This window comes from Lissotriton vulgaris, chromosome 9, assembly GCF_964263255.1.
Source record: "Lissotriton vulgaris chromosome 9, aLisVul1.2, whole genome shotgun sequence".
Lineage (NCBI taxonomy): Eukaryota > Metazoa > Chordata > Amphibia > Caudata > Salamandridae > Lissotriton > Lissotriton vulgaris.
The window spans coordinates 757,560,599-757,587,730 of NC_141697.1; the positions used below are offsets into that span (position 1 = coordinate 757,560,599).

The window sequence follows — 27,132 nt, forward strand, 5'->3', positions numbered from 1 at the left end:
GGATGTCTGGATGAAAGGATGGATGGATAAAAGGGTGAATTGGTGGATATATGAATAGATCGATAGATGGATGAGTGAGTGAGTGAAAGGATGGATGGCTGAGTGAAAGGGTAAATGGAGGGACGCATGAGTGGATGGACGGATGGACCGATAAATGAATGGATGGGTGGGATGAAGGGTGGAGGCAGTAAACTTAGGGGGTTAATTGGAAGAGGCATGCACCATTGGAGCGTCAGATTTTTAGACTCTTTGGTGATGCAAGCCTCTCAATCATATCTATGAGGCATTGCAAAGCCACCCTGCATGGCTTTGCATGGCCATACAGATATGCAGTAAGACAAAGCAGCGTGATGCATGCCTTACTCTGAGTCAAAGAGGCATTCCATTGCCATTGATGTGGATGTTCTCATGCAACACCCATGGATTTTGGAGCTGCCCCAGACTCACAAAGTCACGTAAACCTGGAGCAACCCCAAAACCCTACGCTTCCCCCAGAACAGGCGTAATGAAGAGAAATGTTTTCATTTCTCCTTGTTTTTTACTCCTGCCATTCGTGCTTCATTCTGCAGCACACATATAATGAAGACAACGCCTTTGTGGATTGTTTTTGTGCGGGAAGCTTTCCCTGCCTGCACAAAAACAATTCTGCCAACAACGCAGAACAAAATTGTGCACTGCAGCTGGCTGAAAGGACACACATGCACTGTATCTTGTAGATACAGTGCATACCTGCTCTTTTGGTTTGGTATAGGGCAGTACACCAAAATGATTTACAGTGCTGCCCTATGCCAAATCTTTGTAAATGAGGCTCTTAGTACAAGAAAGTGCAATAAAACCCTTCAGGAAGAAGCTCATTGGAATTCAAACCAAGAATTTTACCCTACCACTTTTAAAGGTCATCAGCCACCACTAGTAAGTGTCCTAACTCCCTTTTCTACCATGGAGATGGAACTTATCAACTTTGACACACTAACCAGGGTTGATCTGCTGAAACTCTGCAAAGAGAAGGGGCCGAGCTGCTGAAACACTGCAAAGTGAAGAAACAGGCAGGAATGCTACCAAGTTTTCTCCCCATGTAGCCTTTGAGGAATTACATAGGTGGCAGTCCATCCCAGAGGGGGATCATGAGGAGGAGTGAGTACACTTGGAGGATGAGGATGACATGGAGTACTTGACCTGGATCCTGATCTGCAAGGAGAGCCCAATTCAACACCAGTACATGCCCAGGATGGGGGCAGAGAGCAGTGTGTCTGCTCGGGGCCTGTCCTAGAGGAGATGGAGGACAGGAATGTGGAGAGGGAGCTCAAACTTCAGCTGGCGAAGATGATGCTGGAAGCAGCAGAGAGGAATGCTGTTAGACTTGGCCAGAGAGAAAACTGGGACAGAGAAGGCCTTGGCTGAAAAGAAACATTTTCTTGCACATTAAATGGGTCTAATGGAGCTGAAGCTGAAATCCAGGAAGACCGCAGAGTAGAGCAATTTTGGTGGCAACATACCCGCAATGCACACTGGAGAGGTGAGGCTTCGCATACCACAAGACCTGCTACCCAGTTATATGGTGGGAGATGATATAGACACATGGGTTCTGCATATGAGCTAGCTCTGAGGGTAACACAAGGTTCCATTGGAGTACTGAAGAGGGGGGCAGTGTATTGAAAAACATGCCTACAGTGAGGAGGGGCACACTTCTCACACATGAGGCTGATCACCATACAACGTATATTCCCATAAAAGCCATACTTGTTGCTAAATTTGGGCTGACCCCTGTTAGATACCGTCAGTTGTTCAGGGACGGCCACATACTCCCAAACCAGTCTTGGGTGGATTTCTTAGATTATTCCGCATGGCACTGGATGGATGGATGAGGAGCAGCAAAGTTGATGATTATGTTGCACTGTACAACTTGACTTTAAGGGACTATATGCTCAATACTTGTTTTACAGAGCTGCTCTAGCATCTAGTAGAAAGCTGACTTACTGACCCCAGGAAGCTTACTAAGAAGGCAGACCTCTGGATCAGCACCAAGCTGTCCAAAAACGCATCTGGGGTGGACTTCCAAAAGGGTGGTGGTCAGGGTTCCCACCAAAAGAGGGAGTGGGAGATAAAAACAAGAAGGAGCTCCCTCTAGGACCCGAACATCATTCACGGGGGAAACGGTCCAATTCCCTTTCTGGCCATCAGAGGAATGGTTTTGCTAAGGAGTATTACCAGTATGGGCATACCAAGAATGATGCCAAGTGTACCAAGAGGTCACACCCTCCAGTATTGGGCACACCCTGGGTTTGGCCAGTGTAGCACTTGAGGAGGACATGGCCGCAGTTAGTGTAGGGTAGATAGCTGAGATTATACTAATGTCCCTAGGTAACTGAAAGATGGTGCCCAAAACCCACATTCCTTCAAATGCTTTCAGGCACGGCAGTGGATCACCATCAATGGGCAGAGTGGAGTCTCTGAGGGACACAGGTGCCAGTATGACTCCTATCAGTTGTCATTTGGCGCCCTCAGACCAAGTGATCTTCAATGTTTTCCACGAGGTTATAGTAGCAGACACCATGAGAGCTACTACCCTGTGGCTATGATTCCTTTTTGAGTTGGGGGGGGTTTCAGGTCTTCTGAAAGTTGCTGTGAGCGCTGCCATGCCCTTGAACTATTTGCTACAAAATGATCTGGAGCACACTGCTTAGAAGAAAGTAGAGCTCAGGTCACACCTGGAAATGTTGGTCCTTTCAACAAGCCCATGATTTTGGACCCACCTGGGCTCTTGTCATTCCTGCTTTTTGTCCACAGGAAGCTCCCACAGAAGGGAGTTGAGTTTAGCCCTCGTGAGCTCCTGTACCGTCATTCTGTCAGGGAACCTCTCACTCTCGTAAGGGAGGGGTGGGAGCAACCAATCTAACCCAAACTTTGAATTCTCCTTTTATTCCAATAAAGTCACCCCTAACGTAATCTTTAAGTATCCCATAGAAAAGGGTGCATTGTAATTGAAAGGTTGGGTGTGTACTTTTAAGTTGTACTTGTCCTAATGGTGAAAAACTGCTAATTTCATTTTCACTACTGTGATGCCTACCTGTCTCATAGCATAACATAGGGTTGCATTATTACATTTAAGAAGTGTTATTTTTTGATTGGGAACAGGAGAACGTTTCATGTTTGGTGTCTGAGAAATTGGAATTAAAAATCCTCTTTAATGGTAAAGTCATATTTTTAGTTACAGTTTTGAAACTGCCACTATTAGAAAGTTGGTATTATTTTGTCATGCCTACAGCCTATTCTAGGTTACATGACTGGGTGTATTTTGCAGTTGGATTTCGTTTATTCCTCCCAGACAGCCACACAATAGAGGGATTAGGTGTGCCTTCAACTGGCAGGAGGAGGGATGAAGCTGGGCAAGGCCCCACTTGCAACTGAATAGGCTGTGCTCTGCCTTCACACAAAGAACTTGTCACCCATGCATTGTTCGTGCAGCCAGCTGGGAGTCAGGAAACTTCAACTACTTCAAAGGAAGTTCTATAGAAACTTCTCCTACCTCAAAGCAAGTACCAGGTATATAAATAGGGGCCCTTAGGCCTTCTCTTCAGCATACCTCTCGACCTATGAAAGGCTCAGGAAAGACTACTCTGCTGCTCTGCAAGAAGGACTGCAACTCTGTTGCGCTGATGCCCTGCACCTGCTGGCCAAATACACATTAACTAGGTAACCTGTTGCTCTGTGAAGACAACAGGCTCGCTATCGCAAGTGGAGGATTTGGAGCCTTTCCTCCACAACTATATGTACTCTTCCATGTCCTGTTGCCTCGACTACATTAAATGGCCAATCATTGTTTTGTATTGACTTTCAACTTCCCCTACTTGGGGCACTCAACTGTAACATTATTTACACCTAACTTCCCCCTCAGTCTCAGAACTTAGGTTGCTTCTTAGGTGCATTGTACACGGACACGGACTGGAGAGGTAGGTCACCCCGTGTGGATATGCTAACTCTGCATGACTAGTATGGGGAAGGAAAAGATTCCTTTTTTGTAAATAACCCTCACACACTCCAGTAGTGTCATTCTTCATCATTGGGTTCACCATGACTCTTAAAGGTCAGGGTGGGCTCGACAGTATTTCAGAGAGCACTTAGGAATAGAGGGTGACCAGCGGACTTAGCTTGAGATTCAAAATCCCTCACCTTCTCCCAGAAATCCCTCTATTCATGGAGAAGGTGGGGAAAGCTAAAAATAAGGTAAGGGGTAATGTGGACTTTTATGGTCCTGTGACCCTCTATTATTGACATTCATGTTCAGCCCTACTCTAAGGCCTAACAAGGTCAGGGGCTTTCATCAGGGTATCAAATAAATAGCTCCTTGGTAAATACATCACAGATGTAACTTGCAGAGTAATGTCATGTACTAAGGGCAGTGTTGATACTTGCCCATCAATTGTCTTTCTGTTGCATTACCTGCAATAATGAACCCATACCAGGCATTACATGAAGTTCTAATCCAACATTTAAATAAGGTGTAGATGCATATGACAGTTGTGAGAGGAAACGCTGCATGTATGTCCCACTGAATGCTTGTATATTACAAAGTCTCAAACTCGAGACAAATGTATATATTCTCTGTGCACATCATTGATAAAAATGTAGCCATGGGATATAGATAGCCACATGACAAACAGAATCATAGGACCATATTCACCGTATATGTCAATGTGAATAAAGATATCTCTTCTACATGGACTTTGTGGGTAAGGCCACATGGAGGAGCCTTTAGATGCAAGACTCTGTCATAGCTGGGCAGCAAAGTAGAATCCCTCATTTGACACTGGTGAAGACTATTAGAGACTTGACTAAACGTTAAGATTGTGTAAACTCACCTACCATTAAACCAGAACAGCTTTCTGCCAGCAATACCCTGAATATTTTCAATACATATGTTTATTTAGCCTATGGACTGAAGAAAGAACTAACAAATATCTTGGTCTTTGACTAGGAACCTAACACCCAGTCTACCTTGTACTCTTGGAAATTGGTAAGCCCATACCTTCCGCTTGAACCAATTTGTTTAGAGTTTCTCTCTTCCTTTGGTTAAGAACCATGCTGTTGCAGTTCTTTGCTAAGTTTGTAAGCTATCCACTTGTCAGTCAATCTTGCCAGTTTCTATGGATCCTTTTCTCTCAAGCTAGACACGTATTGACATGGGATGTTAGAGCACTCCTCCTTGTCTCACTCTTTTACTATCAACTGGTTAAGGTCATGAACAACATTGGCTCCATCCCCTCACCCTTCTAATCCCCAACACACCATGGCCCTTATTTATGAGGCCCCTTACGCCATCAGAACGTTACTTTTTGTGACGTTCTGTGGTGCAGGAGCCTGCTCCATATTTACTAGGCAGCACTAAGCCACTTTTTTGGGCTTAATGCTGCCTTGTAAATATTGTTTCCTTTAATGCAGTTTTCTGCGTTAAAGAGGCATGCAATGGGTGTCTTGGGGCATTCCCAACAACATCCATGGCATTTTGACACTGCCCCAGATTTATGGAAATCATAAATCTGAGGCAGCGACAAAAACGTATGCCTCCCCAGGAGAGGCCTAAGGGAGGCAGCAGAGGAGAAATATCTTTATTTCTCCTTGTTTTTACTTTTTCTATGTGAACTGCATTCTACAGCACGCACACACAAAGAGGAAAAAGCCTCTTCTGATCGAAATATTCATCCCCACAATGCAGGCACCCTTGCACCATGGTGCAAAGGTGCCTGCGTTGGCGCACAGAAGCCCATTGTGCACCAGCGCAGGGGAAAAGGATAGTAGTATGCCGTATCTGGAAGATATAACGCATTCCTGCCCTTTTCTTTTACCATAGGGCAGCCCAGCAAAAAGGCCTGAGGTGCTACCCTATGGTAAAAGTTCAGAAATAAGGCCCCACATATCTACGTTGCGCTCACAGGGGACATTGTTGTGAGTTGAGATGCTGTCACAATTGCAGTGCTCCTGCCCTGATCCAAATGTTAATTACAGCTAGACCTAAGTATGCATTGGGTTATACCCGAACGAGTCATTCAGGTGGCCATCATTAATCAAATATGACTGTATGAGCCTGTCTTTTGGTAAAATGTACTTAACTGGCCACATAGTTATTCGACGAGAGGAAGGCTGGGGAACAGGCATACGGCTGTGTACAAGAGTAATAGAAAATCAACATTAAAATCCCCTACCAGGGAATGGTGAGCTGTGACAGATTCGCTGGAAACTGGGCCATCAACTGCACTACTGAGGGTGGACCATATCAAAGGAAAGTTCAGAGCCCAAGAACCTTTATCATGCAAATGTCAGAAGAAGGGAGACTTCTTTCTTACCAAAGCAAGTACGCATCAGACTACACCTCGAGGTTTTTTATGCAACACTTAGAACAGAGACTAAGTAATTTCATCCACAGTTTAAATATTACTCAGAAAGTAAAAAATTGGAATACATTGCAGTGAAAAACTCGCCCCTCCTTTCACACATTCATTTTAACGAGTACCAGTGGAGATCAGGTGTGGTATTATCAGACACAGCTTGTGGTACCCATTAGGTGGGAAACAAGGTAGTGGGAGCAGAAAAGGAGGCTCTAAAAAGAATTTGTGGTGGGATTTGGCATTTAAAGAAATCCAAACAGTGACAACAAAGTATACCAAAACAGCAAAGAACATCAAAAAACAAAATTCTTCAAAGCCTACTCCTTCCTTAAGATCGTTTTAAGGTTGTTGGAGAAAAACAAAGCCTAGCAGCAGTTGAACCAAGCAAATATGGTTAATCAGACATTAGTCTGGATAGTAAAACATCAGTTGTGAGCACAGAGTGTGATATAAGGCACTCAAAGGTATTAGGAATTAACCTGGAAGGGTCACACAATAGCAGAGGACCTACTACATTAAAGCTTTTTTATTTGTGCACATGCCTCCGCCTTGAGCCTGCTGAAAGTGTTCATTCAACAGCTAGATCCACACCTAGAACAGTGAATGAGGAAGCTGGCAGAGTTCTATAGTGCACCTACTAATATCCAACCTTTATAAAGTATTGCCAGGGAGGCATGGTGAGGCAGGTCCAGTTCAACGCAAGTATTGGTAGAGCAAGATATAGTGACAACAAAATAGCTGTTGCTCCAAATGAATACAGGACCGATGTTAGAACTACAACTATTAACTTCACAACAAGTGAAAGGAGGCTTGAAACCAATTTTGAGGGAGATCTAGAATGAAATCAAAAGTAGGTTTGCATTCTCTGAGGGAAGTCAAAAAGTCATTCTTGATACCAGTCTGAAGTCAGGGGAGAACATTGATGAACTAGCTAGCATAACAATGGCATTAGAGGATGCTTCGTCAAAAAACATAATTAGAAGTAGAAAAGAAAACACATGACTTAGTTCTACTAAGAAACCAGGAGAAGATGAAAAAGGAGACACCATAGACAATCAGACAAGAAGGAATAATATAAAGATAGCTAATGTCTTTGAAAGGGCAGAAGGTTCCAACATTTAGAAGTTTGTATTCATTCTAATCTGAGAACACATTTTCAAAGGTACAGCACAAGAGGACTTGGAGCAGGAAACAGGAAATTCAAATGATACACAGGGCTAGTGCTCGATTTGTAAAATAATAAGTGCCAGGGCCCTGATCAGGCGTCCACTGCCACTTGCACCACCCATCCCCTCTGTCATGACTGCCAAAACAACTACTGACCATCTCCCTCACCTACAAGTGCCACAGTTCAGATTATTCTAGGTCCCGAAAGCTAAAGGAATGGCTGGTGGTGGCAGGTGTTAGTAGTTTTAATGTGTATTGTATTCATAAACAACAGATGTTCTTCTCGTCCCTCAATGAGATGAGCAGCACCACCATGGGCTGGTTCCAATTAAGTGCCGGAAACCAATTGAGTGCTGGTTCCAACAAGCAATGGAAACCACTGGCTCAAGTTAAGCACTGGTATATGCAAAATCCAAACAGGATCATGCCAAGAAAAATCCTAGTAAATTGCATACATTTTGGTTAAAGAGATAGATAGTAATATTATCTAGATCCCTTTAAAAAATAAATCATTACTTACAAGGATTCTTCTGGCTCAATATGATCTGATTTGTGTGACACTACTGAGAAGAGGAAGTGAGCTTTGGATAAGAAAGTGGCTGAGATGCAGAGATTTGATTAGTTAAAGTGCCCATCAACTTTAAAATTCATGTAGAATAATAACATGTTCTTTTTAATTGTGAAGAGAAAGCAGATTAATGTGTTATGAAGATTAGTTCGGGGAAAACATAGTAATTTTAGGATAAATGGAAATAAAATATTATTGATGGATGTGTAAGATATTCAAACGATTACATAAGAAAGATAATCTCATGATGGGGAGAGGGAAAGTATATTTTGAGAACAAGGGTACCCCATAAAGCGAACATGGGGTGGGTATGTACTTTTAAAGAAACAGTGGTTCAAGGGTGGCCTGATAAGGTCCTAAAGAGAATAATGCGAATAATTAATTAAAGCTAGGGAGCTAGAGATGTAGGTTCATGTAGACTCTTTTATTTACTTTCTTTTTTTACAATTCTTATAATGTTTTTCAGGTGCTCAAGTAAGTGACAAGGTGCAGAACGTGACACAAGTGAACAAAGTGAAAAAACGACATGTCACACAACAACAAGGCTAAAAACCACTGAGATATATACAATGAAGTGGGTGTATTTCCTTGGGTAGGTCGACGACGTTTCGATCTGTATGAGTTTAGATCATCATCAGGACTGATGAGCCTCCTGAAACTTAGGGAAATTGAATCCGACAGAAAAAACTTTTTGAAACAGGGTAACTGGTTTCTCGGTAGCTTGCCGGAGAGAGTTTTGAGTATATTAAATCATAGTTTTTCAAGGGGTCCGAGTAGCGCTCAATCAATTCGGGTTTGAAGAGGGTCCTACTGGAACTGAGTGTATTTATAACCGTAGTTATCGAAGGGGTCCAAGTAGCGCTCAATAAATTTCACTTAGAAGAGGGTCCTACTGGAGCTGAAAATATTTAAAACCGGGGTATTTCTAGGGAATCCGAATAGCGCTGTAGTCGCTATAGAAGAGGATAACTTGTTGGTGTACGCCTGGAATTAATCGCGGCGTTCGCGAGCTGTAGGAGGGGGTCCGAGTGCCTCGCTGTTCAGCTGCTCTGAACAGCGAGGCACTCGGACCCCCTCCAACAGCCCAGTAGGACCCTCTTCTAAGTGAAATTGATTGAGCGCTACTCGGACCCCTTCGATAACTACGGTTATAAATACACTCAGTTCCAGTAGGACCCTCTTCAAACCCGAATTGATTGAGCGGATTAGGGTAATATAATAGGGTAATATAATCCAAATGCCGATGATCCAGAACATCTGCTGCAATTATTCAATAGATTACTGAATTTAATGAATAATACATTAGACTGATCTACCCAGTGGCTATATGCAACGTCCTCCAAGAAGACAAAGTATTTAAAGAATATACTAGAAGATCTAGGATTTTCTTTGAGATATGGAGAATGACAAATGAACAGAACAGGGTGGGTATATTAATTTCACTGCAAGAAATTGATTATGGATTATAGAAGATCATAGGTGTACGACCAAGTGACACAGGTCAAGTATATGCCAGCCTTTCTCTACCATCTTGCAACCCTATCACTAGGATTAAAAGTGAAGCAAAAACCTTTATTTAATTATGTAATAAATGAACTATGGAGAGACATCTGGTAACTCGACCAGATCTAATAAGGGAGTTTCAAGTTAAGACACCTGAGTTTATGAAGTTTAACATAAGCAGCTGCCTTGAGAGTACTGTATGGGATGCATATAAGTCCTATATAAGAGGCAAACTTAATAAATCTGTGAGAGCATTGGCAAAATCAGAGGAGGAATGGGAGTGAGAGAATTGTGAGAAGAAATTAGCAAGTTGGAATACTTGTTGGCAGACCCATGCCATAAAAGGTATTATGACAGAGATAACTCAGAGTTAGAATCGTGCAAGTCTAAGTGTAAAATTATAATTTAGAATAAAACTCATGTATAATTGGGAAGCAACAAATCTGTATCATTTTGAGTGTGACGAGAAAGTTCAGGAAACTACTTGCATGGAAGGTTAAGACACAATCATTATATAATGATATTGTCAGTATCTATGACAGCCGGGTAAGGCTGAGCTGGCAAAATCTGAATGTACTGGGATAGTTTTAAGAATTCTACCAGGAACGTTATCAGTAAGAACCAGCTTTGAGGGAACATGCCTTAAAGGACTAGCCAGTACCTCTCAACCTACCCTCTGGATGAAGAGGAACAAAAAAGGACGTATGCAAGAAATTTCAGAAAATAAATATATGCATTCTTAACAAAAATAACAAAAAGAAAAGCCGTAGGGTGCAGGTGTCATCCCAGGGCAATTTTATAAGTGCTTATCTAAAGAAATATGTCCATTCTGGAGATCACTATTCAATGACCTTCTGCACCCCCATTGTGGTTAACTAGTGAAGTCATCTTAAAGCCAAATAAAAACATTGGAGGTACAAATCATGGTGGCTTCTCTCCCTATTAAACACAAACTACCTATAATATTTTACAGGGATCTTTTTATTTAATTTAATTATAAATGTATTTTCATGTCCCAATGTTCCACTGTCACCTATTTAGAACCTCAGCTTCTGTAAGAACCACTTATTCTTGCCAGTCTTGTATTGTTCCTCAGATTTTACTTTGGCTTCACCTCTGACTTTTCGTTTTAGAGCATACATCCTTGTTGGCGATGATTTTGTCAAGGGGAAAGTCAACAGAGTATCTGGGTGGCATCAAGACGTTGTAGTTGCAAACCTTTATAAAGGCCTTAATTTTACATCGCTTCGCAATTTTCTTCTTCCTATTACGCCTGTTACTTTACATGGGTAACGGCCAATGACTGCCACAAGGGCATGACTATACGGTCTGTGATGTGCCATCATCAATGTTCTTCACTATGACAGTTTTACGGCCAGAGTATCCACCAGCCAGGACCAAGACGACCATCATGGGTTTCATAAATGTACCCATTTTTGGCCCAGCTCGATAAATGCCCCAAAAAGAAAGGAAGTCTTTATAAAGGGATCGTAGCAAAACGACTAACATTTGTTGTGGGGAAATTGGTCTGAGAAGTTCAGCAGAGATTTATCCCTAGGACACTGCTAACTGATTTAGTACATTGTCTGACTGGGGCTATGGATTTGGCAACAACAATTTAAATCCCTCCTCTTAGTGGTAACCTTTAATGCAGCCAAAGCCTTTGACCAGCATAACTAGTAGTACTTATAGGCCAGTTTGAAAAAAATCGGGATACCCAGTTTTATCAACCCGGTCAATGTTCTCTACTCAAAAGGATGGATGGCATTCCTGCTATATGTACTGCTCAATGAAAAGATTTCTTTACATAGAGGCAGACAGCAGGGTGTCATAATCACCTGCCCTTACGACCTATATTTCAAACCCTTAGTTCACCAAGTGAGTGCCCACTATAGGATTCCCCCTTTTGAGGTGCAGGGCTATAGGAAAAAGCTAGCAATCTTTGCCAATAATTAAATCCTTTTCACAAATTCCCCAGAGAGAGCAGGACAGAGGTTTGAGCAACTTGCCATGGACTTTAGAGTCTTGTCAGAATGCAGATTGAACCCAGACAAGACAGAAATATTGGCATGGAATTTAGGTGATAAGAGTGGCTTCTGAAGAAAGAGATGAGGTATTTAGACATTGAAATAGTTTAGAATATAGACTTGATCCCGAATGACAATATAGAAAGGATTCAGTGTAAGATAAATACATTATTAAAGAAATTGCAGAAACTCTCACTGAATATATATGGTTGTGTTAATTTAATTAAAATGTGCATTCTTCTTAAATTAATTTGTTTTACTTTGGGAAACTTGCTTTTGAGAAACATAATCTACATCAGATTCAAAGTAAAAGTAAAAACTGTAGTTGGCCATTTAAAGGAATTAAAATGGCATGGTAAAAACCTAAGGACTTATAACAAACAACTGAAGGAGTATCACCCGATGAGGGAAGTGAAGGCTTTTTCCAGACAAGGAAACACTGTTCCTTTGTTAGTAAACCCCTCACTCACCACCTAGTGGTGACTTGCTTCATCATCGGGGCCCACCCAAGTGGCCTAGCGTCACTTGGGTGTGCTTCAACACCTGGGTTACAGTGGAGCAGGTAGTGAAGTGTGGGGTGCAAAAAAACAGCGTAAGTGTTAAAATTGTCCTGGTTAGTACTTCAATATTAACTTTAATAAAAAGGTAACTGGACAAAATTTAAAATGTATGGTGAGACACTGGCAGGGGAGTTACGACCTGTGTATCTCTGCTATGTGTTGGTCGACATGTTTCTACCATTAGGGGTAATCCCCGGTATTCTTCAGGACCAAAACAAGGAAGTGGGAGGTGTGGGTCCCCTAAAAGACGCACCCTGTCCTAAATCCTTGGTCATCCAGATGAAAAACTGTATCTCTGGGAAGTCACTCCTAGGATTCAGGAGATGAACAAAAAACTGGAGTAATACTCGAGATGGGCTTCAGCGAGCAGGGGGTAGGCGCTTCACTCCTGTCAACATACTAGTTCGTAGTGAAGAGGAAAGGCTAGTAGCCTACATCTACCTTCCGCCGCTCAGGACTACACTAAAAAAGAGAGGCTGAAATTGCCAGACAATCAACTTTGTATTGGGTCCTTCCAATTTAAGATGCCCTTATGTACCAGGACCAATCAGATAGAGGTCTAATGTGGCAGGCAATACTAAAAAGTCATACAATCAGAAATTTATTTTTTTAATTAAATTTGGCGCTCCCAAGCAGTACAAAGAAGTCAGACTTAATAACCTTAGAATAGGTCTAGTGTGACATCAGGTCCTGAATTATAGTGAGTGTGCCCCTATATGGGACTCCCTGTGTAACCCATAGAGTCTAAGAGCCACATGTTCGATCGAAACATTTTGCGAGTCCCTAATTGAGATTTTTTTATGACTCGCAGTTAGGAACTTACAAAATGCAATGTTCAAATGGTTCTCCCAACATATTTAGTGATTCCTAATGGTGTCACAATTGACCTAACTCATCAATATTCATGAGGTAGGTCGCAATTTGTAACCCAGTGGGATTCACAAAAAACACAGGGCCTCATTTATGAAAGCCTTGCGCCACCGGTGCGTCACTTTTTCCCATGTTAAAAGTGACGCACCGGCGGCGCAAGTCCTTCATAAATAAGGCCCACAGAGAGGATGGCCTACTGGGGGACAGCACACCACCATGTCTGTGTTTGCTGCATTATGCTGCTTTCAGGCTTAATGTTTTATGTCACTAGGAGACCCTTCATGTTAAAGGTTGGCTACTCTCTAAGGCAACCAGCTACTTGTGGCTGAAAGCTGGGTTTCTTTTCCTGAAAAGTCTTTCCTACTTCCCGGGCAATACTCGTTCCTTCACTCTCTGGGCAGACTGGCAGGCAGGTACTAGGAACATCCTCAGCTACTCCTGCAGTTTGTGCAGAGTGCAGGTATTATTTTATCATCTCTGGGTGACTTGCTGTCATCCAGACACAATTGCTGGTTACACAGGATGTATTTGAGTGCACTATGGAGCAGTTCCTGCCTTGGTCAAGAAGAACGTAAAACTTGATCACAGTGGGAAGGTTTAGGTTCCCCTTTTATAATGAATTTAAAGATAGAGTGTGTGGGCCAAGTGGCTACAGTCTTGAAAATGGATCTTACTGATCCCAGCACAGAATCTAGATATTTATGAGCTACATATTCACCCTACATACACATACTTGGCATGCATAGAGAATGTCAGCGGAAGGGTGTGCGGTGGAACTGTAACTGAGTGTGGGCCAGTTCACTGCACTCCTTTTGACACAGGAAAAAGGTTCAGTCAGGGCTAATAATTCACAAACCTTGGTATTCTGTGTCCACTGCTTTATGTGATCAATCCAGGGTAGGAACAGTATTCAGATGTCTGTTATGAGAGCATGCTTCTTTGGTCCCTCAATGTCACTGAACAAATTATGGACCTTTAGATTATCATGAACAGGTCTAGGCTATAGCAAATTCACTACATGATCATCCTGTCGGGGCCAACAGAAACTCAGGATGTGAATTTCACATGCAGTTAGTTAAATGCAGGCAAATGTACATGCCTGTATACTATGTGGGGACATTTCCATCCAAACAGTGTGTGTGATGCATTGCATGTGCTGCAGTCATTTATTAAACAACTTACAGTTCAATATTACTTTTTAGGAACACCCTTCCTCATTTGGACTGACATGTTTAAACTTTACCAGGGAAGTGGGATACTCTGCCTTGTTGGTGAAGATTCACAGTTTCCAGCTTGGCCTCACTTTCGCAGAGGTAAAATCTAACATCACCCGACTCTACTTCCCAGCATCAAGATACCCCTCTTGCCCCTAAGAAAGGTTGGTCATTTTGGCTGCAGAGATTTAGTAACAATGGCCTGCCAATGTAAAGAGCGGTTCATGCTAAAAGTCAGGGGTGCCAGTAGCCTTGACTTTTGGCAGGGACAATGCTCGCTCGGGTGAGTAAAAGACACACAATTGAGGGACGGAATGCAAAACAAATCAAAACATTCACCCCCAGTCAAGAGATATGGGTTGAATCAATTATTCTTTTGCTCGCCATGCCACTCCAGTTTAGACCTGGCCAAATGCAAATCAGTCTTGGCCCTGTGCCTCATGGGAACAGTCCAGCCCGAACTGCCAAGCCTAGTCCTCCATGTACCAGAAACAGGCATCCTAGGACCGGTTTCAGGGTTTCACCCCTCTTCAGCCAGGATAGCTTGATTCCAATGGCACAGTGAGTAAACACTTTAATAGACACTCTTCACCAGTCTGTTTTGGGTCTGGACTTCTTGTGACAGTAAATGGACAGGGTGCCGCTGGCAAGCAATATCAGCTCTCTTATGGCCACAGTGGCAGAGGCACATTTACCCGCTGTCAATAACATGCTGAATTTTGACTTGCTTTTTTAAATGTCACCACTGTTGAAATTATTTGAAACTGTAAAAGTTTTCACATCCTTATTGCTATGCTCTGAGCAATACTGGAGTAATGCTTTGTAGCCATGCCAAATGTGAAAGGTATTGTTAGGCATGAAATTCCATCATAAATGTGGGAACTGTAAAAGACTTTTGAAAACAAAAGAATTCTGTGAATGGTTTCAGAAAAGATTTTGTGGATGGCAGAAGAGAAGCCTCACACAAAACAAACCTCTTGAAGATTGCCAGCATTTCCACAGGGAGGGCCGGCAGCAAATCCTGTGCAGCTATGGCCCTCCCAACTATCATTTTCTGTAGCACCACATCTCAGGCTATGACAGGCATTGCTCAACAATATCCATTCAATATCCTTACAGGATGTGGGCATAGAAACATATGTGCCTACTGAAACCATTATGTGCCTCTTGCACTTGAAAAACACTGTCCGGTACAGCGTGTAACGTGAAGCACCGCCATGAATGCAGGCGAGGAATAATTTTCTTCTGAAAGCAGATAATAGTTTCATCTTTACAGAGACCTAAATTGAAAACAGAAATTCCATTAGTCTAATGTGCAAGTTAATGATGCCGCAGGCAGGCCTGCGCTAGTTGCCGTCACTTTTTGTTGCGCGTTGAGTATAACTTCTACCCTGAAAAGAACAACATGTCACTCAAAAATGCTTTCCGATTGAAAAGAAGCAGCAAACTGGAGAAAACACCCATTCAGCAAAAAACACGAGGAGTTGCTCGCGCGGCGTATGGCGCCTTTTTTCACCACATTTAACGGCCAGACAGGGAACACTGGAAAGTTTAAATCATTTTCTTAGCACGCGGTTGCGACGCAGATAGCATATGGCACGCCTAAGTAGGTAATGGCCTTAAAGAAAAGGAAAGATCAAATGTGGTCCCTCTACTGATTGCAGGCACAGCTGCATCCGAGTTTGTTTATTTCCCAACTTACGTTAAGGGGGTGGATTCAGTGGAATTAAGGCCGAAAGCCAAATGTCAGTGCCGGATAGGATACTGATATATATCATATGGGTGTGCGCGGTTCTAGGTATGCATGCCCTGGGCTAGACGTGTGCCACTCACTGTCAAGCGGGCTCCTACGCTAATACATTGCAGTTATGTATCTTTTAAGGGGGAGGCTATTCTTGGGCCAGAATGGCATCAACCTACATTCCTATTATTGTGATAATTTAAGCAGATGTTGCATTTTCTCCACTTATCAATTGTTAGATGGGGTGTGTTTCGCCCAAGTAGGGCCAAATGTAGGAAACATTTTAACTGTGCACATGCCCCACTGTGGCTTTTAGCTATGCACAAATCCCATTTTAGGAGTCAAAAAATGGTTTCTGGCTCCTAAAATAGGATTCACAATGGATGCCAATTAGGTATATGCAAGGGAGGTCTGAATTTGTAACAAATTTATTAAGGTTTTTCAATCGAAATCTTGTTTCAAATCATTGTAATTTTATCGCCCGCCAACTTAGGGTTGTAAATCTCTTGCAAAAGTGATGTTTTATTTTTTTTCTTCTTATACCCTTTGTGAATAAAAAAAAAATAGTTTGTTGGGCAGCAGCTAACTCTCAACAAACTCAATAAAGTAAGCTTTCTTTTTAAACGCAGCCCTGTTTCATTTAAGGAAAATGGGGGCATTACAAAAAAATTACTTTATTGAATGGCAATCACAGACCTTGTGGACTGCTGACCCCAGCAGGTTACCATTCATGTGATGGCTTCGAATTGGGGTGAGTCACAATTTGGACCAACGTCAGAATAATTATTGATGTAGGTTGGATTAAAACCCACTCAGAATCTTAATTTTTCGAACTATCCTATTTGTCATAGGTCAGTTCAGAAACTTTGCAAATTGCGACTAGCATTTTTAGAGCAATAAATATTAAATCATACCCCAAAATCTTTCTAAAACTCATTTTTTGGCATACTGTCAAGTTTTCAAATTTAATTTGTGAAGCTTCACACTTCTGCATCCAATCACTTTTCTATACCAAAGTGTGAATCCTAGTACATATTCAGTACTGAAAAATTCCTAGTTACTGTGAGACATGGAGTTCCTTGTTGACTGGTGTCTGAGCCCTGGTCAAGTAGTCACCACAATGCTAGTGTGGCATCAGTGATCCCCAAATAAACCTCTGCTCACCCTCTGGTAGTTTGGCACAGAGCAGTAAGGCTTAATTTGAAGGCATTGCCAGCCTCACCAGTGTCCATATCATCGGACGGCCCTACCACCATGTTTGTCCAACCTAAACTTGCTCCATGGATTTGACCACAGGTATGGTCTGTATGTTAGGGTATGTCTGGACTAAGTTTCACCCTATCACTTCCTTTTGTATGAGCTGCATGGATGTTTCTATGGCGTAAAGGAATTGTGGCTGTACAGATGTGAGTTATGGACTAACTCAGTGAATGTATTCACAGGTGCCACACAGGAGCGGTGTGGTGTTGCAAGGATTGATGTTTTGGTGGCACATAGAAAGTCAAAGTATGGTCATTGAACACTGTGGAAGTAATGTACCTGAGTATCTATTTACAACAAAAAACGGACCCGTGTAATTCACAAGCGCAGCGACAGAAGTGGTCATCTAAGGGTCTGCACAATGTTTGCCCATTGGCACATGAACAGATGTGCTATTTTTCTTCTTTGTGTTTTAAGTGTCAGGTCCTGAATTTTTCCATGAGGGAGATAAGGTTATCTCTAAATTTAACATGTTCCTACAACCTGGACATGAAGAGCCTTCCTGAGTAGAGCTTGGGGTCTTGCTGACATGGTGTGCTGGCACGTATTTATTTTCCCAAGAGTGCCAATAGAAGCAGCACGACAATGCTGGTGAGGCATATTTTGTCTTTTGTTTTTTTTTCTCTTGAGGTCTCCTCACAACTGTAACAGTTGAACTGACGCGCATGTTTTAAAACTGAGGCACGAGTCATGAGCATGCTTACCTTCTCCTTGGATGTCTTGCGCTGTTTCTCCAGTGACGTCGCTTCTTCATTTTCTTCCAGTCAACCACTGTGACGTTCGAGGTAGTATCAACGCTATGGTTGCTCTTCATTTTTTAAAGCACTGGCGTGCCGTGAGCCACCCGGCACGACGCAAAATAGCGTGCCGCCATCTTGGGGCTGGCAGATTCTATATTATTCTAAATACCTAAGTAACTGGCAATCTCGCTGCTCTTTGCATGCTGTGATAGAGTTCTCAGTAAAGTTTTTCAAAGAAGTACGACATTGTTGCATGTCAAGGGTAATGGCTAGGGCGGCACGGTTCTTTGTTTTTTTGTTTTTCCAGAGAGGGTGGCTGTAGGAGAGTAGGGTCTGCAATCCTATGATCACCCAGATTTTTTGCTTTTGTTTCACTGGTTTACGACTTTCTCTGGCTGTGGGCCTGCCAATCAGACCCACAGCCCGGCTGTTCTCTCTCTAAATTACAAGCATGTACCCTAGGTGCATTTACCAATTGGTACTGGGCCACCTTATCAGACCCTGTAACTCAGGGCATAGGTGTACCCAGGGCCTACCAGGGGCTGAAGCATGTATTATGCCACCCCTGGCTGGCCTCCTAAATTTGACACAACTGGCTGCATGACAGCTGGGGCAAAGTTGTGTAATCACCCTTTGCTGTAGATATAGTATACCTATATCTAACCCTAAAATGGACACACAGATTCCTATCAGTCACTCCTATGGCAGACCTTGACAATCCTGAAGGCAGAGTGCTTGGAATCGTGTGAGATGGTGCTCTGGCATGAGCTGAGCCTGTCTGCAGCTTGCGGAACCAAGTCCTAATAGCTGTTCCATGATATCGCATACCATATACTCTTAAGTGCATTATAATCCTCGCGGTTAAATGCTATCTTTGGTATTGCTTTATCAAAACATGTCGAGTAAGGTGTCATACGAATTGGAATACTAACCCCTCGCCAATTCTGGCGACGGGGTTAGCATTCCACCCTTCTAGAGGGACATGACATGTATGTAACTGTGAACCCCGGTTAAAGTTAAACGAAGCCTCAGCTCCACAAAATGGATCCTGCCACCACAGACACGAGTCTGACCCCCTGCAGCTGGGAGTCCTTCCAGCGAGGGGAGCCTGGACAAAGGGTTTCCTGTCAGGGGCGGTGCTAGCACCGTCCCAGACATGGTTTTGTGTATCCTGGGTAGGCAGGGCTTTACAGGAAGGTGACTGCTGAGTGGCACCCCGGTGCTCACTACGCATATGCCAGTCTGAACCAGTTCCAGGGGCACACCAGCCCCTGGCCTGGGGAAGTCCGGCACGGGAGAGGGGTGTAACCACCCCCCTCCTAGTCCCACCCATAGGCAGGACCTAGTCACCGGGTCAGCCCCCTTTTTTAGTATAAAGATAGGAGCGGGCCCCCTGTTAAAATTAGATCATCTTTGGAATCAAGACACGACTTTCTGCGAAAGGACATCAAGATTTCTTCTTCAAGATTCTCCCTTGTGGCTAAGGAGTAGTCACCCTGCATCAAGCGGGCACCATCCTAAAGAACACTGCGGTCTGCTGCAAGTCCTTCTTCACGAATCCGACGACCCAGCTCGACGAGACCCGGCTTCCCTGGCACCTCTGACCTCTACTCACCTCTACAGCAAAGCTGAGAACCGTGAGTGCGACGAGACCTCGAGGGACCGACGATCGCCAAGACTGCATGACTTCTTTGCAACAAGCCCACCGTGTGCTCCACTGGTGAGTGCTTTGGGGTCCGAGAAGCCCTAACCCTGAGCAGCTCCAGCACCGAAGATCAGCCCTCCAGCATCTCCACGATCTGCGTGGGGCCCTTCTGCTTTTGCGTGCTCACCGCGCTGTGTGGCTACTAGCCGGCTGGCTTGTGGCCTTCTTCACGACGCCCGACGACATCACTGCTGCTGGTCTGGTTGCTCCAGACTGGCCCTTGCTTCCTTCTTCAAGAGAAGCACCCCGGACCCTCCTGGTCCACTCCAGACGCCATTTTGAGTCCACCGCGTGGGCTTGAATTTGCCAAGGCTTTGTTGCCCAATCCTGGGTCCAGCGACGCCGACAGCTTCATCCATCGTGGGACAGCTCGCTCCTCCATCCTGGTCGCCGACAACGCCTCCTGGTCCGTGAGATCTGCGAACACAGCGTCACCCACTCACCTAGTCGAGGTGGGTACCATCCAGTGCCCTCCTGGTGCCCACTGACTACTGGCTAGTAGTCTCGAACTTGGTCCCCTCTGCTTTCAGGTGACATCTTCCTTCGATCCAGGCTTGGATCCATCGAACTTTCTTCACTGGTCGCCTGCCAGCAACTTCTTTCTTCCAGGCTCCTGGTCCGTCTACGAGGATTCCCGACGTCTTTTGAGACCTATGCAGCTGCAGCCCCTGGGCTAGGTAACTTCGGCATTTCGGTGCCCCAGCATAGCCTCACTATCCAAGGGTCAGGATCCACTTTCGTTTTCTTCCTACCAGGTCGGGTTCGCCCGAGAACACTAACTTTGTCATTACTAGCTACCATAGACTTTGTCCCGCATCACGCGGGAGAGTGCACACTCTGCACCCGAGTCCCCTAGGCCTCCTAGAAGTAATCTGAAGATTCTATAGTCAAGTCCTAGCGATTCCTAAGCCTATTAGTACTGTACTTACCTGCTAGTCATTTCGCATTCCACTTTCAGAGTATATGGTTTTCCGTGCCCCTCGGGCATTTGTATATACTGTGCTAACTTAAGTATTTTTGTAAGAGTTTTGTTTTGTGCTTAGTACCCTGTCCTCATAAAGAGTACAGGGCTGTTGTGATTTTAATAAATACACTGTTTATTTTCATAACACTTGTGTGGTGTCCTTTCACTTGGTGTTCAAGGGGTATATGTGTGGTATAACAGCTGGCTTAACACGCCCTCTCGAGTCTTTAGCCTTAGACTGCTCGTATCCACGCTACTAGGATAGCTGGTCTATAAGGTTGACTTACAACCAATCATCAATAAGGGTTGCTGGACTGATACATAGTGTTCACTAGAATAGTGAGCACTGCATATCAGGCCACCTTCTCACATTGGTGAGCAGCGGTTGGGATTTGAGCTTGCTGTTGTTTTACCACACGTATCCTAAGAATATCTTGTTGAAAGATCACATAAGTACTTCAGGTACATATAACTTAGCTTAGAATACTCTGAGTTCTACTGAACCAGCTGTTGCAGCTCCTCATGGCTTAGCACACCTTGGCGGCAGCTCTTAGCAAGGGATCAGTAGGCAAACACATAGTGTAGGTAGGTGCATCACTTACACCACACTAGAAACAGTATGTCAGACAAAGGAGGAAACTCTGACTCTCCCCTTGTGTCAGTGGACCCTCCACAGGTCCCCACTTCGAGATATACTGTTCTTAGCTTCCAGGAGTTGCGACAGGTGTGTACCTCCAGGAAGATAAGACAGGGGTCTAACCCCACAACTTCCTTTCTGATTGGTCGCTTAGAGACTTATGATGCCAGAAAAGCTGAGAAACTTCTTAGCTCTTCTAATCCAGATGGAAGCATGCCTCCCCTTGAGGGAACCAGAGGAGACCCTGACCTAATCCACCTCTCAGCTGAGACTGAAGAGGGGGAGGAGGATGAGGATCCCTCTGGGGATGAGGCAGATAAGGGACAGGTAGAAGTCAGCAGACTAACCAGGTCCAACTTAAGCAGGCATGAGATTGGTACTGGGGGACCCCTGGGGCCACTCTCAGGTCAGCTTAACATTGGGAATGGACGAGCTAGATCTCGATCAAGAGGCTCTGGCAGATCTATTCAAACCAATGGCTCTCAAAGCTCTTCTCACAGAGGGATGACTTCCCCTCAGAGAAGAGTGTATGAAGCTAAAGAAAGGGCAGTCAATCTGAGGATTGAAAGGGAAGAACTTGCCCTGGCCAAAGAGAGGCTTGCCTTTGCTAGAGAGCAACAGTTAAGTGGTGTAGTCCCCACTGGTGGCAGCATTGTACCTAGCAATAGGGAAAGGAGTTTTGATACAAAGCACCTGGGTAAGATAGTGCCCCCCTTTAAACAAGGGGATGACATCCACAAATGGATTACTGCTTTGGAGAGGGCCTGCACTGTGCAGGGTGTTCCCCAGAGTCAGTGGGCAGCTATCTTGTGGCTCTCCTTTGAAGGTAAAGGTAGAGACAAGCTCCTCACTACTAGAGTGAAGGATGCTAACAATTACCAAATCTTGAAAAATACACTGATTGATGGGTTTGGCCTAACCACTGAGCAGTACAAGTTGCTGTTCAGGGATACCCAGAAAACTCAGTCTCAGGATTGGTCTGATTTTGTAGATTGTGCCACTAAGGCTTTGGAGGGCTGGTTGCTGGGCAGTAAGGTTACTGATTATACAGGATTGTACAATCTGATCATGAGAGAACAAATTTTAAACAATTGTCAGAACCAGTTGTTGCATCAGCATCTTGTTGACTCAGATCTGACCTCTCCCCAAGAATTGGGAAAGAAGGCAGACAGATGGGTCAGAACAAGAGTTAAACAGAACCAGGGCCAGAATCAAGGTGGTCAGAAGAAAGCAGACCAGAAGGGTAAAGATTCTAAGGGGGAACAAAATGACCAGAAGTCTTCGACAGGTCCCCAACAACCCAAAGAGGGTGGGGGTGAGGCTCCCCAGAAGAAGAAAAACCAAGAAGGCCAATCTAAAAGGTGGTGCCAATACTGCAAAAGTAAAACTCACTGGTTTAGTGAGTGCACCAAGAAAGGAGGAGGGCAGACTCCTGCCACTGCAGCCCCTAAGGCACCTGTGCCCCCTAGTACAGTCAGCAGTGGTAGTGCACCTCCCAAGGGTTTAGTTGGGTTAACCCTGGGTTCTGAGGGGGGTGACAACTTAGTTGGCACACTCACTCAGGCTGTCCTTGTTTGTACAGGGGATGTGGATATGTCCCCTGATATAAGTCCCAATACTTTGGGCAAATACAGACAGACATCTTTCATTAATGGGAAAATGGCTCAGGCCTGTAGGGACACTTGTGCCAGTGTCACAATGGTGACACCTAACTTTGTGGACCCTGGACAGATCATGCCAGGTACAGATTTCCTGGTGACCAATGCAAGCAATGTCACTACCAGTCACAGTATGGCAATTGTAGCTTTCTCCTGGGGAGGGGTAACTGGCCAAAAGAAGGTTGTAGTTAGTTCAGACCTCCCAGTGGATTGTTTGTTGGGCAATGATTTGGAGTCATCACAATGGTCAGAAGTGGAGCAGAGGACTCACATGGAAATGTTAGGCTTGCCAGCACATGTGTTTGCTGTGACCAGGTCACAGGTCAGGAAATGCCCCACTGAACAGGTGCTGGATCCTGGAACAATGGACCAGACACCTCCCAAGAAGAAGAGCAGTATGGTTAAGGCTGTGCCTTCCCCCTTGCCCCAGGTTGAGGATCAAGTCTCAGAGGAGGCTGACCTACAGGAATTGAGGGAAACTGAGCCTAGAGAGTTTGAACTTGATCAAGTTGAATTCTTGGGTTCAGGGGGACCCTCAAGAGAAGACCTGGGGAAGGAACAGTTAGACTGCCCTTCCCTTGAACCCCTCAGACAGCAGGCTGCTGCTGAGGCTGCTGGGAACGCCACAGGTACCCACAAGGTATACTGGGAAGATGGACTCCTGTACACTGAGGCAAGAGACCCCAAGCCTGGCATGACCAGGAGGCTGGTTGTACCCTTGACTCAGAGAGGTTTCCTCCTTACCTTGGCCCATGAGATTCCCTTAGCAGGTCACTTAGGCCAGACAAAGACATGGGACAGGCTTGTCTCACACTTTCACTGGCCTCACATGAATGAGGATACCAAGGAGTTTTGTCGCTCCTGTGTCACTTGCCAAGCCAGTGGTAAGTCAGGTGGCACAACAAAGGCCCCCCTTATACCAATGCCTGTGGTGGGGGTGCCCTTTGAAAGAGTGGGGATTGACATTGTTGGTCCAATGGAACCCCAGACAGCATCAGGGCACAAGTTTATACTGGTGGTAGTGGATCATGCCACCAGGTATCCTGAAGCTATTCCACTTAGGACCACTACAGCACCTGTAGTGGCAAGGGCCCTAGTTGGAGTGTTCTCCAGAGTGGGCTTCCCTAAGGAGGTTGTCTCTGACAGAGGTGCAAACTTCATGTCAAGCTACTTAACTGCTATGTGGAAGGAATGTGGTGTCAACTACAAGTTCACTACACCCTATCATCCACAATGCAATGGGCTTGTTGAAAGGTTCAACAGGACCCTAAAAGGGATGATTCATGGACTACCTGAAAAGCTCAGGCGTAGATGGGATGTCCTGATTCCCTGCCTTCTGTTTGCTTACAGAGAGGTCCCACAAAAGGGGGTTGGCTACAGCCCTTTTGAACTTTTGTATGGGCATCCTGTGAGAGGCCCCCTGTGTTTGGTGAAGGAAGGATGGGAGAGACCTCTCAAAAAGCCTGCAACCAGCATAGTGGACTATGTACTTGGTCTCCGCTCCAGGATGGCTGAGTATATGGAGAAGGCATCTGAAAACCTTAAGGCCAGTCAAGAACTTCAAAAAGCTTGGCATGACCAAAAGGCTGTCCTGACTGTTTACCAGCCTGGACAGAAGGTGTGGGTGTTGGAGCCAGTGGCCCCAGCAGCACTCAAAGACAAATGGTCTGGGCCCCACACAATTCTTGAGCAAAAGGGAGAGGTCACCTACCTGGTGGACCTTGGAACTCCCAGGAGCCCCCACAGGGTGCTCCATGTCAACAGGCTCAAAGCATATGTCGACAGGAAGGACATGAGCTTGCTCATGGCCATAGATGAGGGACAGGAGGAAGAGAGTGACCCTCTCCCAGACCTGCTCACTCAGAATCCTGATGATGGGTCAGTAGATGGTGTTGTCTTTTGTGGCAGCCTCTCCGAGCATCAACAGAAAGACTGTAAACAGGTTCTTCAGTCTTTCAGACATATGTTTTCTCTGACACCCAATCAGACCAATTGGTGTACCCATGAGGTTGACACTGGTGACAGCCTGCCAGTTAAGAGTAAAATCTACAGGCAGCCTGATCATGTTAGAGACTGCATAAAAACTGAAGTGCAGAAAATGTTGTAGTTGGGAGTCATTGAACCCTCAGATAGCCCTTGGGCTAGTCCAGTAGTTCTAGTGCCAAAACCTCACACCCAGGGTGGTAAGAAAGAGATGAGGTTCTGCGTAGACTACAGGGGTCTCAATGCAGTCACTAAGACTGATGCCCACCCAATACCAAGGGCAGATGAGCTTATAGATAGATTGGCTTCTGCCAACTACTTAAGCACATTTGACCTGACAGCTGGGTATTGGCAAATCAGGTTAGCTGAGGATGCCAAGCCCAAGACAGCATTTTCAACCCCTGGTGGGCATTATCAATTTGTGGTAATGCCCTTTGGTCTGAAAAATGCACCTGCCACCTTCCAAAGGTTGGTGAATCATGTTATCACTGGGCTGGATGACTTCTGTGCAGCATATCTAGATGATATTGCTGTCTTTAGCTCCACCTGGGAGGATCACCTGGTCCACCTGAGGAAAGTGTTAGAGGCTCTGCAAGCAGCAGGCCTCACTATCAAGGCCACCAAGTGCCAGATAGGGCAGACACAGGTTGTATACCTGGGCCACCTTGTAGGTGGAGGCCAGGTTCAGCCACTGGAGAGCAAGATACAGTCAATCAGGGACTGGGCTCCTCCAACCACCCAGACTCAGGTTTGAGCTTTCTTGGGCCTGACTGGTTACTACAGAAAGTTTGTCAGGAACTATGGATCAATTGTGACTCCATTAAATGAACTGACAAGTAAGAAAATGCCAAAAAAGGTTCAGTGGACAGCAGGCTGTCAAAAAGCATTCGATGACCTAAAGCAGGCCATGTGCACAGCACCTATCCTTAAGAGTCCAGACTACTCCAAACCATTCATTGTCCAAACAGATGCTTCTGAGTTGGGTGTGGGAGCTGTTCTATCTCAACTGAATTTTGATGGTCAAGACCAGCCCATTGCTTTTATAAGCAGAAGGCTGACCCCCAGAGAGAAGAATTGGTCAGCTATTGAGAGGGAGGCCTTTGCTGTGGTTTGGGCCCTGAAGAAGCTGAGGCCATACTTGTTTGGCACTCACTTCAAGATTCAGACCGACCATAAGCCCCTCTTGTGGCTAAATCAGATGAAGGGTGAAAACCCCAAACTGCTTAGGTGGTCCATTTCCCTACAGGGGATGGACTTTACAGTGGAACATAGACCTGGTACTGATCATGGCAATGCCGATGGGCTCTCCAGATATTTCCACTTAGAACAAGAAGACTCACCTGGTCAAGGTTAGCTTATTGTCCCAAAAATTGGGGGGGGGGGGTCATGTAGGAGAGTAGGGTCTGCAATCCTATGATCACCCGGATTTTTTGCTTTTGTTTCACTGGTTTACGACTTTCTCTGGCTGTGGGCCTGCCAATCAGACCCACAGCCTGGCTGTTCTCTCTCTAAATTACAAACATGTACCCTAGGTGCATTTACCAATTGGTACTGGGCCACCTTATCAGACCCTGTAACTCAGGGCATAGGTGTACCCAGGGCCTACCAGGGGCTGAAGCATGTATTATGCCACCCCTGGCTGGCCTCCTAAATTTGACACAACTGGCTGCATGACAGCTGGGGCAAAGTCATGTAATCACCCTTTGCTGTAGATATAGTATACCTATATCTAACCCTAAAATGGACACACAGATTCCTATCAGTCACTCCTATGGCAGGCCTTGACAATCCTGAAGGCAGAGTGCTTGGAATCGTGTGAGATGGTGCTCTGTCATGAGCTGAGCCTGTCTGCAGCTTGCGGAACCAAGTCCTAATAGCTGTTCCATGATATCGCATACCATATACTCTTAAGTGCATTATAATCCTCGCGGTTAAATGCTATCTTTGGTATTGCTTTATCAAAACATGTCGAGTAAGGTGCCATACGAATTGGAATACTAACCCCTCGCCAATTCTGGCGACGGGGTTAGCATTCCACCCTTCTAGAGGGACACGACATGTATGTAACTGTGAACCCCGGTTAAAGTTAAACGAAGCCTCAGCTCCACAAAATGGATGCTGCCACCACAGACACGAGTCTGACCCCCTGCAG

At 44.8% G+C, this 27,132-nt stretch overlaps 1 pseudogene; it reads right to left on the reverse strand.

Annotated features, from left to right (window-relative positions):
- Window positions 1-10,658: 10,658 nt before the first annotated feature.
- LOC147692211 (large ribosomal subunit protein eL27 pseudogene) lies at window positions 10,659-11,055 on the reverse strand (annotated as a pseudogene).
- Between the last annotated feature and the right edge of the window lie 16,077 nt (window positions 11,056-27,132).